Raw genomic sequence first — 13830 nt, 5'->3', positions numbered from 1 at the left:
AAAATTCAGCAACAATTTTTTTGTGACCAGTCAGTGGTCTCGGGTTGACGTATTGCTTTTCTTTTTTTAAAGAAAGCAACTTGTATTTAGCTTGGGTTAAGTTTTCAGGTTCTAAGAGTAAGAGGTTTATTAAACATGGTCTATATATAGTACAGTGATAGTACCACAAGCTTATTATAAAAATCTTCATGTGGATCACTGAACCATGAAAAGAGGCCAAGGTCAAGTGATTCCTGTCAGCTAGAGTGTCCAACTGTTTGATTTATATAACTTTTATAAGAATGTCCATTAGACAGGAAATACTGGCATTTCTGACTGTTTAAGGATGTATTCTTCTGACGTTTCAGTCTCGTTGAAATCTCGTTCTGGAATTATTTCCAAAACATGTGATACAAGTGGAAAATATCAATGAATTCAATAAACATTATAATCAAACTTAGCTCTGTAATAAGGTTGTGTATTTACAATAAGTAGTTTTTGAGTAATAAAATTTTCAAATTTTATAACCATTCAAGTCAGTCTCTTTAGCCAAAATGTTGAGAAAATGGGTGAGGGGTATAAGAAATGATTTTACCAGAAACATGTACATCCCATATAAATGTTTTCTTTTCAAATTTCTTAGATATGTATTTTTTTCAATCATTTATAACAAAGAAGTTGAAGTAATATGCTTTTTGTTCTAAAAAAAGAGAAAAATCCCATATTTACAAAATTGACAGCATAGGAAATTTGATACGAAAAAGCAACAACATTTTATAAAACTTTCTTATATTAATACCTACCTATAGTTATTTTAGTTAAATTTATTCAGATTGGTCCATTTCATCTTAAGTGAAAAAATGAAAAAAAAGTTTAATTGTGAAACTGTGATTTTTTTCATAATAATAGCCCAAAAATGGGTAAAAATTGATGAAAAATGGGAAAATCATCAAAATCGGGCACTTTCAAATGGCCGTAGCAAAAAAAGATGTGCACCACCATATGATTTTTTGTTCACCAATTATTATTTTACAGTCATATAAACCCAAAAATCAGGTTAAGAAAAAAAGTTTAATTCTAGAAAATTTTGGCTCCTCAGAGGTGTACATCCTTAAGTCCATTTTATTTCGTTTACAGAATTGTAAGAATGTTCATCTGACAGGGTTCTGAATGACAGTGTCTGATTGTCCTGACCTTTACGCCAATTTCAATAGCCCATGATCATTGCTAATTTTGTTTTGTGCTAAGGTTAGATTCTTAGTTACTAAGTCTAAAACATTAGATTTGCTATATTTGACCCTTGACATCCTTTTTGAGTTCAATGATCAGTATGAAAACTTCATGCTTAGAGGAAAGTTTCTCGGTATTTCTACTCGATTTTCGACTACAATCTATAGAATCATTGTAAAATCAGTTTGACTGGAGTTACTTGATATTAATCTCTTTTCATGATTCACTGATCAATGTTAATTTTTCCTGTTGAGGTCAGATTCTTAGTAATGATGAGTAAAAGGTCAACCATATTTTGTAATGAAAGGTCAATTACATTTTTTTGTAGCATCATTGTAAGGTATACATGGCTGACTTGCGTGGTCTCCTAACCTCTTCCTTATCTTTTTCCTTGTTTATTGATCAACATGTAGTAAGAACTTTATCTCCGACTAAAAACTTACTATATTTAGTGTATATATGGAAATGTAAGACATCTCAAAAGCTGGCATTTATATAATTCCTTGTATGATATTAACAAGTACACCACAAGGTCTTCCATAACAAAAATGGAGGATTGTAGAAAAAAAATAGCTTGCTTTTTTGTCCTTTGGGATTGTACTATAATCTGTGCCGTAGAAACTGTGTACTTTGATCTGTGCTTTAAAAATATTGTACTATAATCTGTGCCATAAAAACATTGTACTATAATCAGTGCCATAGAAATATTGTACTATAATCAGTGCCATAGAAATATTGTACTATAATCAGTGCCATAAAAACATTGTACTATATTCAGTGCCATAGAAATATTGTACTATAATCAATGCCATAAGACATTGTACTATAATCAGTGCCATAAAAACATTGTACTATATTCAGTGCCATAGAAATATTGTACTATAATCAATGCCATAAGACATTGTACTATAATCAGTGCCATAAAATCATTCTACTATAATCAGTGCCATAAAAACATTGTACTATAATCAGTGCCATAAAAACATTGTACTCTAATATGTGCCATAAAACTACTATACTATAATCAGTGCCATAAAAACATTGTACTCTAATTTGTGCCATAAAAATACTGTACTATAATCAGTGCCATAAAAGCATTGTACTATAATCAGTGCCATAAAAACATTGTACTATAATCCGTGCTATAAAAACATTGTACTATAATCAGTGCCATAGAAATATTGTACTATAATCTGTGCCATAAAAACATTGTACTATAATCAGTGCCATAGAAATATTGTACTATAATCAGTGCCATAGAAATATTGTACTATAATCAGTGCCATAAAAACATTGTACTATATTCAGTGCCATAGAAATATTGTACTATAATCAATGCCATAAGACATTGTACTATAATCAGTGCCATAAAATCATTCTACTATAATCAGTGCCATAAAAACATTGTACTATAATCAGTGCCATAAAAACATTGTACTCTAATCTGTGCCATAAAACTACTATACTATAATCAGTGCCATAAAAACATTGTACTCTAATTTGTGCCATAAAAATACTGTACTATAATCAGTGCCATAAAAGCATTGTACTATAATCAGTGCCATAAAAACATTGTACTATAATCCGTGCTATAAAAACATTGTACTATAATCAGTGACATAAAAACATTGTACTATAATACTTTTCCAATACTTTGTATAAATTGCTTATTTCTTGACCAATTTCAATGGAGTTTAATTCAAAGTCTTGACTTCTTGGGGTTCTTTATAATATGCTGAATCTTACCGTGTATTTAGATTTTGGATTTTGGGCCCTGTTCTTTAATCAGTGCACATTGAGGTTCAAAGGGTCCAAAATTTAACTTTGTTTGATTTCATTAAAAACTTCAATGGGGTTTAATTCAAAGTCTTGAATTCTTGGGGTTCTTTAAATATGTTGAATCTAAACTTGTATTATAGATTTTTAATTTTGGGCCCCGTTGTCAAATTGGTCCATATAAAGGTTCAAAGGGTCCAACATTAAACTTAGTTTGATTTTAACAAAAAATGAATTCTTGGTGTTCTTTGATATGCTGAATCTACACATGTATTTAGATTTTGATTTTAGGTCCAGTTTTCAAGTTGGTCCAAATCGGGGTCAAAATTTAAACTTTTGTTTGATTTTAACAAAATTGAAAATATGGGGTTCTTCTTTATGCTGAATCTAAATGTGTATTTAGAATTTGAAATTTTGGACCCTGTTATTAAATTTGTTCTCATTGAGGTCCAGAGGGTCCAAAATTAAACTTTTGTTTGATTTTATCAAAAATTGAAATTTTGGGTTCGTTTATAAGCTGAATCTAACCATGTGTTTAGATTTTGGATAATGAACCATAATAGGTAAATGTCCAATTTCAATTTTTTCATTTCTTAAGACTACATTTATTCTATGTCAGAAACCTATGCTGTGTCAAATATTTAATGACAATCAAAATTCAGAGCTGAATCAAGATTGAATGTTGTGTCCATACATGCCCCAACTGTTCAGGGTTCGACCTTTGCTGTCGTATCAGGCTGCATCCTGTAGAGCATTTTCTTTTTGTTTGAGTAGGGGTTAAAAGAACCCTTCATCTGATATTTTTCCTGGTTACCTGGTAACATCAGTTGAACACTTAAACAAATTTATACTTTGATTTATATAATCAGACTTAAATGTGATCGTCTAGACCAAATTTGTTGCATTTATGTTAGAAAATAAAGTCTTATGTGGCGATCGATGTCAGAATTTAAAAATTAAGCCACATTTTCAACAACTTTTTCTTATCGTTTGCATTTCATCTATACATGTCGCCCTAACATCGACAGTGATCAGCTGGTCGATTAATTTTATGCAAAAGGAAATAACTCTTGAAAATTGTAAATAAATTCCTCTCTTGTTGTGCAAGGAAGTGATAATTTTACTGACGGATTTCCTTTTTCCTTATACAGGGTCTGAAGTAGCTGGATGCTGTACTTTTTTTATGATTACATACCTTCAGAGTGAAAGATTTACGTAGAAGTTAGAATTGAAGGTAAATTGTTTTTTAAGAAATTAGGTTATGTGATATAATTTTCAAAAAAAACTTATTTTAAGATGATCATTTACATGAGCAGACGCTGATTATGCATAATCTGTTGATCCATCTGATCATGTCTGAAAAACCAAAACTAAAATAATTTGTATTTGTAGAAAACAAAATCAAAATAATAACTTGAGAAATCAGGTGAAATGTGAGTATTTCCTGCCATGAAAAAAAACTAATCATATGATATAATATATGACAAATATTCAATTGATCATTTGATAAACATATTGTATGTACTTCAAACATTAAATGCATGTTTTTTAGTTAAATGAGATTATATGCTTTCATTCTATTTTAAATACATTGCACAAGATTGAAGAATATTTAAAAGACAGATGAAACCTGAAGATTAAAGAACAAAGAAAATATTTTTTCAGTCTGGACTTTTACACCAGGTTCTCTCCCTTTCTTGTACACAGTAGTAAGGTTTGGAACAATTAAAAATAACATACCGATTTTTTTCCGTACAAATCCCAAGATTATTTGAAGAATAATAGTTCCTTTTGATGGAAATATAAATTTTTTAGGGCAAGTAATTTCATTCAGCAGGTTTAAATGAAATTATTTGATGGTAATAAATTAATGGCACTACATTTTTTTGTGTTTCTGCAAAAACATAAAGTCAAGGTCCATGTAAAATTGGAAAGACCATGACTTCTTTGTACATATGATTAACTGGATTAATTTTATGTTTAAGTCCAGGTATAAGCAATTTATATAGATTAGTTATATCTGCAAGTGCATATATCTCTGTGATTGATAATTGAGTCCAAGAAAAATTGCATTAGTTTGACCTACATGTTATGCAGTGACTTGTGATGAGGTGTTGTAAAGGCTTTAAATCTAAACAACTTCTTGCTATAAAGAAATAATAGTTTGATGATATTTCGAAGAATTCTGGTTATAGATTTTGATATTAGCATCAAGCTTTGCGTACACGAAAAAATTGCCATCTTGTATTCATATATAGGAACAATTTTTTGCACATCAGAAAAGTTCTCTTAATTTGCATTTAAAACAGCATGTTTATTCATTACTTGTCAAAGCTTCAGTAAAATGCATTTTAACCTAAGCAATTCCATACCTTTCTGAGGACTTCTAGACTAGAGGTGAAAACTATTTATTAAAATGATATGCAACTCAGAAGAGATAATTTATTTTTATGTCTGACTTTAAAAAATGGTTTGTTTCTGAAAAAAAGATACTCTTGGAGACACAATATTGGTGCTAATGTACAAAAGTGAAAGAATTTCTTATCAGCCAAATTACAATATCGAAATCCTTTCATGCAGTTACAAATTTGTTGTTACATAATCTGTCAGATTAAAGATGTGAAATGTCACATATTTTGAAAAGAGTTGATTTCTAGAAACCATTAATTCATGTAAAATGAAGGATCAAATTTTCTCACAGCCTTTTCCTTACAACTTTAGATTTTTTTCATTGACAATTTCTAATTGCCTGTGTTGATAAGTTGAACATGTTATACTTATTCCTGCCAAATGTTGGTGGCTTTCTCCTTGCACTCCGGATTCCTCCACCAATAAAAACTGACCACCTCGATATAGCTAATAGTGCTGAAAGTATCGTTAAACACCAACAATGTATCTATCTAGGTATATTTTTAAGAATTGAAGAAAAAAGATTTTATAGTATACTCAAAATGTTCCATTAGGGATGGATTGAGTGACAGAATAGACTTGCATTCTCTAAGTAGTAAATTCTTTTTTCTTGGATTTTATATTAAAAATCACCAAAAATATTGTAAAACTATAGTGATAAAATAGAAGGTCTTTATAAGGCCTAAAATGAAGTTTGTTAGCCTTTCTCAGACTGACCCAAAAAAGTTATATAACAATAGCTTTAAGAAAAAAAATTACTTTGTCTTTAAATTTGATAAGTATAAATTTTGTGATCAAGGGCAGAAATGGTTGTCCTGGATAAATGATAAGTATAGTTGTTTTCTAACCTCATGAGTGATGTGTTAAGTCGTTCAGAATGGTTTGTGCCTGTACCTAATGATACTAACAAAAAAGTCAAATGTGTCTTCAAGTAGTAATGCTATGACTATAAAAACCCTGAACCAGTCAGGTGCACTACAACAACATCAAGAATTTTGAAAAATCTACAAAAGAATTATGATAGGTTACTTTATATGTTCTTGGTTTCATTGACAACAAACTTGACTGAGGACTAGAGTAGTTAAAGAAAAGTCTGGCAGAGAAAGCTGCAATTATTTTAATAAGCATGAACAATCCTAATTAACAGTGTCTATGAATTTGAGAAAGAAAAAATGTAAAATATGTCGAGTATAAAGAACAAGGATGACTTTTTGTTAAATTTGCTAGCAAGACAACATGTGCATTCTTGTTATATTTTGGTATCTAGGGTTATATTTTGGTATCTAGGGCCTTTTATGGCTGACTATACAGTATGGAGTTAGCTCATCATTGACAGTAGTAGGGGGTCCGTAGTAGTTTACATATTTGTTCATTGGTCTTTGGGAAATAGTCTTTTTTGCAATTATGCCACATGGTTTTTGCTATGTTACAAAAGGTTGCTAGCACTAGTTACAGATGATGACTAAGGGTCTGAGGGTACATATACTACAGAAAAGGGAAGAAAGAGCATGCTTTAATATCATTAGGAAGGATAATATCAATAAAAGATGAACTACAAAGCAGTTCTTGTATCACAGTCATGCAACATTAATAATTACATATCGAAAAACAGATCTGCGTTTAAAAAGTGACAAATGAAAACATTTTCACAAGGGCAAAATGACTTGAATATAAATTGTAGATAATCTGCCATCTGACAATATTTGGACAAATTACTATTAATGATCATAAAATAAAATAATTTGCCTACCTACCTACCTACGCACCCAAAATTGATGGGTTGGAGAAGGGACAAATTTTTGATTTTAAATATGAGGATATTAAAAGTGTGTATTCTTTAATGAACGAAAAAGTTAGCATCAGGGAAAATAATTTAAAATTTTTTAAAATTACTATCAGTCAGATTATGACAATTTTAAATGGTCCCTTCGTCATCTAAAGACTTGTTTCAGAGTTGTAAAGTTGATATTTAGATCTTTCACCAGTCTAAGGCACTTCTATCTGGTAAATTTGTAACCAACTGATTGTTATTTTACTCCGCCAAAGGAAAGGGGATGGTTGATAATTTCTTTTAGGAGCTGTCAGAATTTACATTCAAGAAGTTATTATAAATAATGGCTAAGTTTCAATATAAATTGTTGCCTATTACTTCGTGCACTTTGTATTAATGCAGTAGGTAATAAAAGGTGTTCTGTAAAGAAATATCAATGTTCAATTCACAAACAGATCTGATTTCAAGTTAAAATATGACTCTATTATTCTAAGTCATTTTAATCAAATAACTTTTACATATAGATTAACCTTTAGAACAGTGAAAAATTGTTAATTTTTTTATGTTAATGATTCATTTACTTTAAAATACCAAATAAGGTTGAAAGGAGTGTTATCATTATAAATAAACACTTGTTTATTTAATCTCTGATGATATTTTTTTTTCTAATATCTTAGGATGATGATTTACAATTTAGAAGACAGAAACTTTATTCTTAAGTTGGGTGTAAATTTTATGTTACTCATGGTTTCATCTCCCAAGCTGGTAAGAAAAATATTTCATGTTTTAAAACAACTTTTTGTCATGTTGGTCTTCAAATTCATCATTGAATGTTTTCAAAATCTTTTAATCTTTTGTTTATTATTAGCAAGTTTAACAAATGACTAATTGTCTGTTCTTTTTGTGTTTAAATTTGTAAGTCATTTGATGTCAAGGGATAGTAAATGGGCCATGTATCTGATTTTAATAAGATTTTGCAGTCAAATTGACATTGACATGTTGAACTTTAACTGAATTGTTTTTCTAATGAAAGGACATTTCTATAGATTGCATTAAAAGTTGATGACAAAATATTTTTAAAGCTATCATCAAATGTTCATCCCTCTAGAATTGACTGTTCCTTTTTTTATTCAATTACCCTGACATTCACATAGTATGCAAACATTTGTACATGTGGAATTTCATGATCAGACCTTTTCAGCCAATGATAGTCACCTGACTTTGACCTTATTTCCATGCTCCAGTGGTCAGATTTAGTTTCAGGATGGTATATTTCTTAGTAATTATACATTAAAAGTTAATAATATTTTAGATATAGATTTGTTCTGATGAGTTTATGTTCCTCAGACATTGTTATATAACCTTGACTTCAAGTTCATGCTTCTGTAGTCCCTATTATATCTGTGTTGTATCTGATTGACTTGATAATTGTGTATAACTGTATATACATTTTTTTGCATTGGTTTAAGAGTTACTAAGAATGACTTCATGTTTAAGTTGAACATTTCCTGTTGTTATAAATTTAGACTCAAGTATATGTACATGTAATATGAATAAGACGTATATAAATGAAGATTACGTCAGCAAAGGAGACTATTATTCAGTTTGAAGTTTTTTTGACATTGTGATAAAATTATTTTCTTGACATTGGTAGACTTGTTGATGATCTTCTGTTCTTTATTTGTCAGGTTTGGTTAATTAAACAGTTAAGATCCACATTTTCATCCACAATAACACAACAAAGATCCAAACATATAATAATACTAAAAGACATCACATATAGCCTATTTTTCTAGTGGCAGTCAATATTTCTTTCTTTTTGTCCTGGTCAACCCTTATTGTAGAAACTACCTGCTTGAATTATTGTAACCTTTTTTTCATCCTGATTTAGCATGATATATTCCCCATTGGATGACAGTGAATGCAATGGTGTAAACATTTCTCCATTATGTTTGCTCACTTGAATGAGAGGAGTATTGTTTTGCAGATGACTGCTATGTAACTGAAGACCAGAAGATAATATATATGTTTTGAATATAAAAATAAGATGTGATATGATTGCCAATGAGACAACTCTCCACCAGAGGCCAAATGATGTAGAAGTCAACAACTCTAGGTCACCTTCAACAATGAGCAATTGCTGCATATGGTAAGACTTAAAACGACCCAAAATGACAAATGTTAAATATTCAAACAAGAAAATTAATGTGATTTATGTACAAAACAATAAACAAAAAACAAATTTGATATACATCAACAATTGAAAACTACTGAATTAGAGGCTCCTGACTTCAGACTGGCACATTTAGAATATGGTGGGGTTAAGCATGTTTGCAGGCCTCAAACCCTAACCCTAACTTCGGAGAGTAACACTATAACATAAGAACAAACTATAAAAATCAGTCAAAAGGACTTAACACATCAGATCGATACAAAGCACAATAAAAACTAACAAAGAGACCAAATACAGATCTGAGAGTATTCACAGTTACTGAAAACTAGTTCAAAGCCAATAACAACTAATAGAAAATCTTGTATCTAAGACTAAAAGTTCGAAGTTTCATATTCATATGTGTAGAATATGTTTTGAAAATGGTATGGTGAACCTGAAATTTTATTGGATCCAACTAATAAGATGTGGTATGAATGCCAATGAGACAACTATCCATTATGAACAGAAAACAAAGTTGTGAACAATTACAGGTCACCCTATAGCCATCAACAATGAGGAAAACCTATATGGTAAAGAAAGCTATAAGGATGAAAAAATTTGAAAGGAGGAAACCAAAAGCCTGATTTATACCACAACAATAAACTTATAACAATAACGACAGAATAAACCAACAACAACCACTGGATTTCAGGCTTATGGCATGGGATAGGCACATACAGAATGTGGCAGGATTAGATGTGGTATGATTGCTAAGGAGACAACTAGTGAGCACACAACCCTCCCCTAAACCTGGGACAGTGGTGTCACAAAACAACATGCAAGATTTTTGACTTACACTGCAAGAGAACATGTTTTTGGAACAAAAGTAAAACATAATTGTAAGAAATTATTTTTGTTTATATTAACCATATTTTGCCTTTGTTCCTATGAAATCTGTTGTAAAATCAAAATGGCTGCTTATTTTATTGCTAGCTTGTATTAATAGTCTAACGTAAGTTTCACATAAATTCTGTACATTTTTTGTAAATATTACATTTAATTTTTCCTAAGAAGAAGAAATTATGGTATAAACCTAGCCATAGAATGGTTAAAAATTACTCCGTTTCTGCATAAAGGGTTATTTCGTTATTGAAATTCCAATAAAAATCCTGTCATGGATAGAACCTTTTTGTATTAAAAAACAGTTGGTAGGATTTTAAAGAAGTTTCATACATGTATTCAAAAGCCTAAATACATGTATCTGCATATATGTGATTACCATTGTTAACATATAATACTCTTTTGACGCTAGATTACACTGTAAATTTTCTTTGACTCATTGAAAACATAAAGAACTTTTGTACTTTAATACAGGATGGATATTCCCTGGGACTAATATATATATATTGGTCCCATACGTTCCTTGGTTTCTCAGGATCATTAGAAAATTTTGCACCTTGGTTTATTAGTTTTACCATTTTCATTTAAATATTAATGGTAAATATTTTTAGTTTAATTTAGTATTAATATTGATTTGAACGCACAAATCACAACAAATTTTTTTTATACAAATATAACATTTAATGTTTGACAGCGAAATCACTGAAATAATTCAAATTTGTTTTGAATCCAATTTACAAACAATTAGAAATGAATTATAGTTAACGTAAAATTCATTTAAAATGCTTTTGAAATACATTTAAATAGTACAAATATATTCAAAACATTAAATCATAAGTATTAATAAATTGATGCATAGAATTTCCTTACATACAAGTTTTCATATGCACAATGCAGTTAAAAGTTTCTTTATGGCAGATATATTTGAAGTCATATTAAAATTCAATAAAGATTAAGTAAGTAAATACACTATAACTGAATGAAGATTTTCTTTAATATATGCACACTTCAATATCAGTACTGCATTTATTCTATGCTTGTTGCACATGTATTGATTTCAAAAATAAGTTTTTTTTACCCTCATATGTAGTGAATGTCCAATCAGAATTGAAATTCTATTTTTAGCTGGTTGACGTGTTGTCTGGAGATTGTGTGTGCTTTGCCATGCTTTCACTTGTAGCTGTCTTGCTTTTAAAGTAGCTGGTTGCTGTTTGAATTTTATGAAAAACTGTGACTACATAGTGTGTGATAATTATTGTACATTTTTGTGGACCTTTTTATACAGTCATGGATAGGTAAGCCATTCTACAGTTGTTATTGATAGATCAACTTGACCTAGATTTACAAGCAGACGACTACTGACTGTGTAATGTTTTGACCAGCAGATAAAAAGGGCATTTCAGGTCATTCCATTTAATACCTTTATTTATAGACTGACCACACTGAAGTGAACAAAAATAGCCATGGTCAGTAGTTTCACTTTGGACACACTATTTTTTAACAAAGAATGTATTTACAAATAGAAAATATATATCTTAAGGTGTTTAATGGCGGTTTAGTGTGTCTGTGATACAAAGAATGTGTGTCAGGGAGAATTGGAGTTCTATGTTGAATGTCGATACACAAATAATTTCATACAAAATGTCATCCTCATTTATTAAGATTTCAATACAGGTATTTTCTTTTTCACGTGATCAATTTTGATCTTTTAAGATTTGGTACATGCGCATTACCTTTTCTTTGAATTGATTGTTAAAAGTGTGGATGAAAATTCCGGTAGATTTTGATATAGAAGTCTTAATGTTGGACCCAATTTTTGTTTCATTGTTGTCATTATTTCTTTGTGTTCAGTTTCATTTCTAATGGCCACTAACTTGTTCATAACAGTGGAACAGACAATATAATTGGACATCAATACCCTTTGTCACGTACCTGTTTTATTTACAAGATAAAAAGGAAACTATTACATTTGATGGCAATGTGATTTGTAAGTAGAAGTATATAGTGTTTATTAAGCAGTTATAGAATTTAAATTCGTTAAGTGGATGTACTAAGACATATTTAATTAGGTAGTCAGGCAACAAAAATTTGTACTTTTAAAACCGGCTGTTCATTTTCATTTTAAACTGCCATTTTAAACAAATAGAAAAAGATGAAACAAATGAATCCATTGAAGCGTCATGTATTGTTGATTTTTTGACACTGTTAGCTTTTTAACCACCTGAGCTTATCAGATTTCCCGATTTCTTAAAAAGCTCAGAAATAAACAATTATTTCAATTCATAAAATGAAATAAATTTTCTCTTTATATGGTCAACTTGAAACCTCTAGATTTTACTAGAGTATAGTGAATAGTTGTTTATAGACACTCCATGATAAATTTATTAAATAACTGGATCTTCTAGAAATTGTGAATTAAAAATGATAGAGTAAGATAAGGATATTGACTGTAGAAAGACAGAATAAAGTATAAAAGGCTGTTCTAGATACAGTAGGGTCTGCAATTAGTCATTTAACAATAAAGTAGTCTTTTCACTTTCTTCTGTTAGTATTATAAATTAAATTTTCACCATAACAATGTGTCTTTTGATAGAAAAAAAGAAGCAATTTCCCTTTTAAATTGTGATGTTTGCCTTTTCAACATAGATGGTAAACTATGTTTATAAATTTGGATCCTTGTAATAGGAAAGAAAGATCTGTCAAAGGATTTCCTCTTGTTTTGACAAAATATTTGTAAGTGTGTCACTAATCAAACAGACCAGAAATTATAAAATAGATTTTCTCCAGAAGTAGGTTTTTTTGTATAACTAGATACTCCTGAATCCCTGATGTAAAAAATTATATTAATAGCAGAAAAAAGCTTTTTAAAGATTGTTCCTCATGACATTTTGTCTTCTTGGCTTCTAGTAAGTCATATTACATTAAAAATTGTCTCTTTAAAGTCTATTTAAAGGCTATTTTAAAAGTCTGAAATTTTTATGGAACTTACTGTATACCAACTAATTTTTGAGTTTGACAGTTTGACAGAAAAATAACGCAAATATAAATCCTGGTAAATTTGTAAAGCTTGGACCTTTCCTTATATAAAAACATCAAGAAAATTAGGAAATCACGATAATAAATCGCTGTGCAGTTGGCTAGAAGGGACTAAATGTAAAGTAATGTATCAGCTATAATAAGCTGGGTTACAGTATATATAAATATTAGTTTTAGGCTCACCTGGCCCAAAGGAAGAAAAAATTAGTAGCTCTACAGTAAACCTTGGATTCTATATGGGATGATTTAAAAAAAAAATATCTCTCCCTTAACTACATGGTGAAATATTTTGAAAATTTGGGGTACTGATGGAAAAAAAGATATCCAATCTTAAATTTGTCAAAAGTTATTTTTTCTGAGCAATTGAGGGGGATATGTTCCTGGCCATTGCATTGTTTCACTTTTTGTTATGCTCGTGCCTTTTATAGCTATGGGATGGGTTTTTCTCATGGTTGAAGACTGTACAGTGATCGACCTATAGTTATTTACATCCTCCTCCTTCGGTCACGGGTAGATATTTGTCTCATTCGCAGTCACGCCACATCTTATTTATATAGGAAGCTAATTTGCATTTCAA

At 30.0% G+C, this 13830-nt stretch overlaps 1 protein-coding gene across 13 annotated transcripts in view; it reads left to right on the top strand.

Moving 5' to 3' along the window:
* Positions 1–13830, top strand: part of LOC127737623 (muscleblind-like protein 2a) — a 177089-nt gene that overhangs the window by 68206 nt on the left and 95053 nt on the right. For 6 of the 13 annotated variants that reach the window (XM_052248473.1, XM_052248478.1, XM_052248477.1 and 3 more), the window contains exon 1: positions 11337–11512. The gene's annotated coding sequence lies outside the window, so the exon portion shown is untranslated. Of the gene's footprint in view, positions 1–4136; positions 4220–7906; positions 7931–11336; positions 11513–11950; positions 12205–13830 lie in introns of those variants that run through there. The other 7 variants (XM_052248463.1, XM_052248465.1, XM_052248461.1 and 4 more) reach the window with 3 other exon arrangements.

This window comes from Mytilus californianus, unplaced genomic scaffold, assembly GCF_021869535.1.
Source record: "Mytilus californianus isolate M0D057914Y unplaced genomic scaffold, xbMytCali1.0.p SCAF_4, whole genome shotgun sequence".
NCBI classification, from domain to species: domain Eukaryota; kingdom Metazoa; phylum Mollusca; class Bivalvia; order Mytilida; family Mytilidae; genus Mytilus; species Mytilus californianus.
This window is presented reverse-complemented; position numbering and strand designations above follow the sequence as displayed.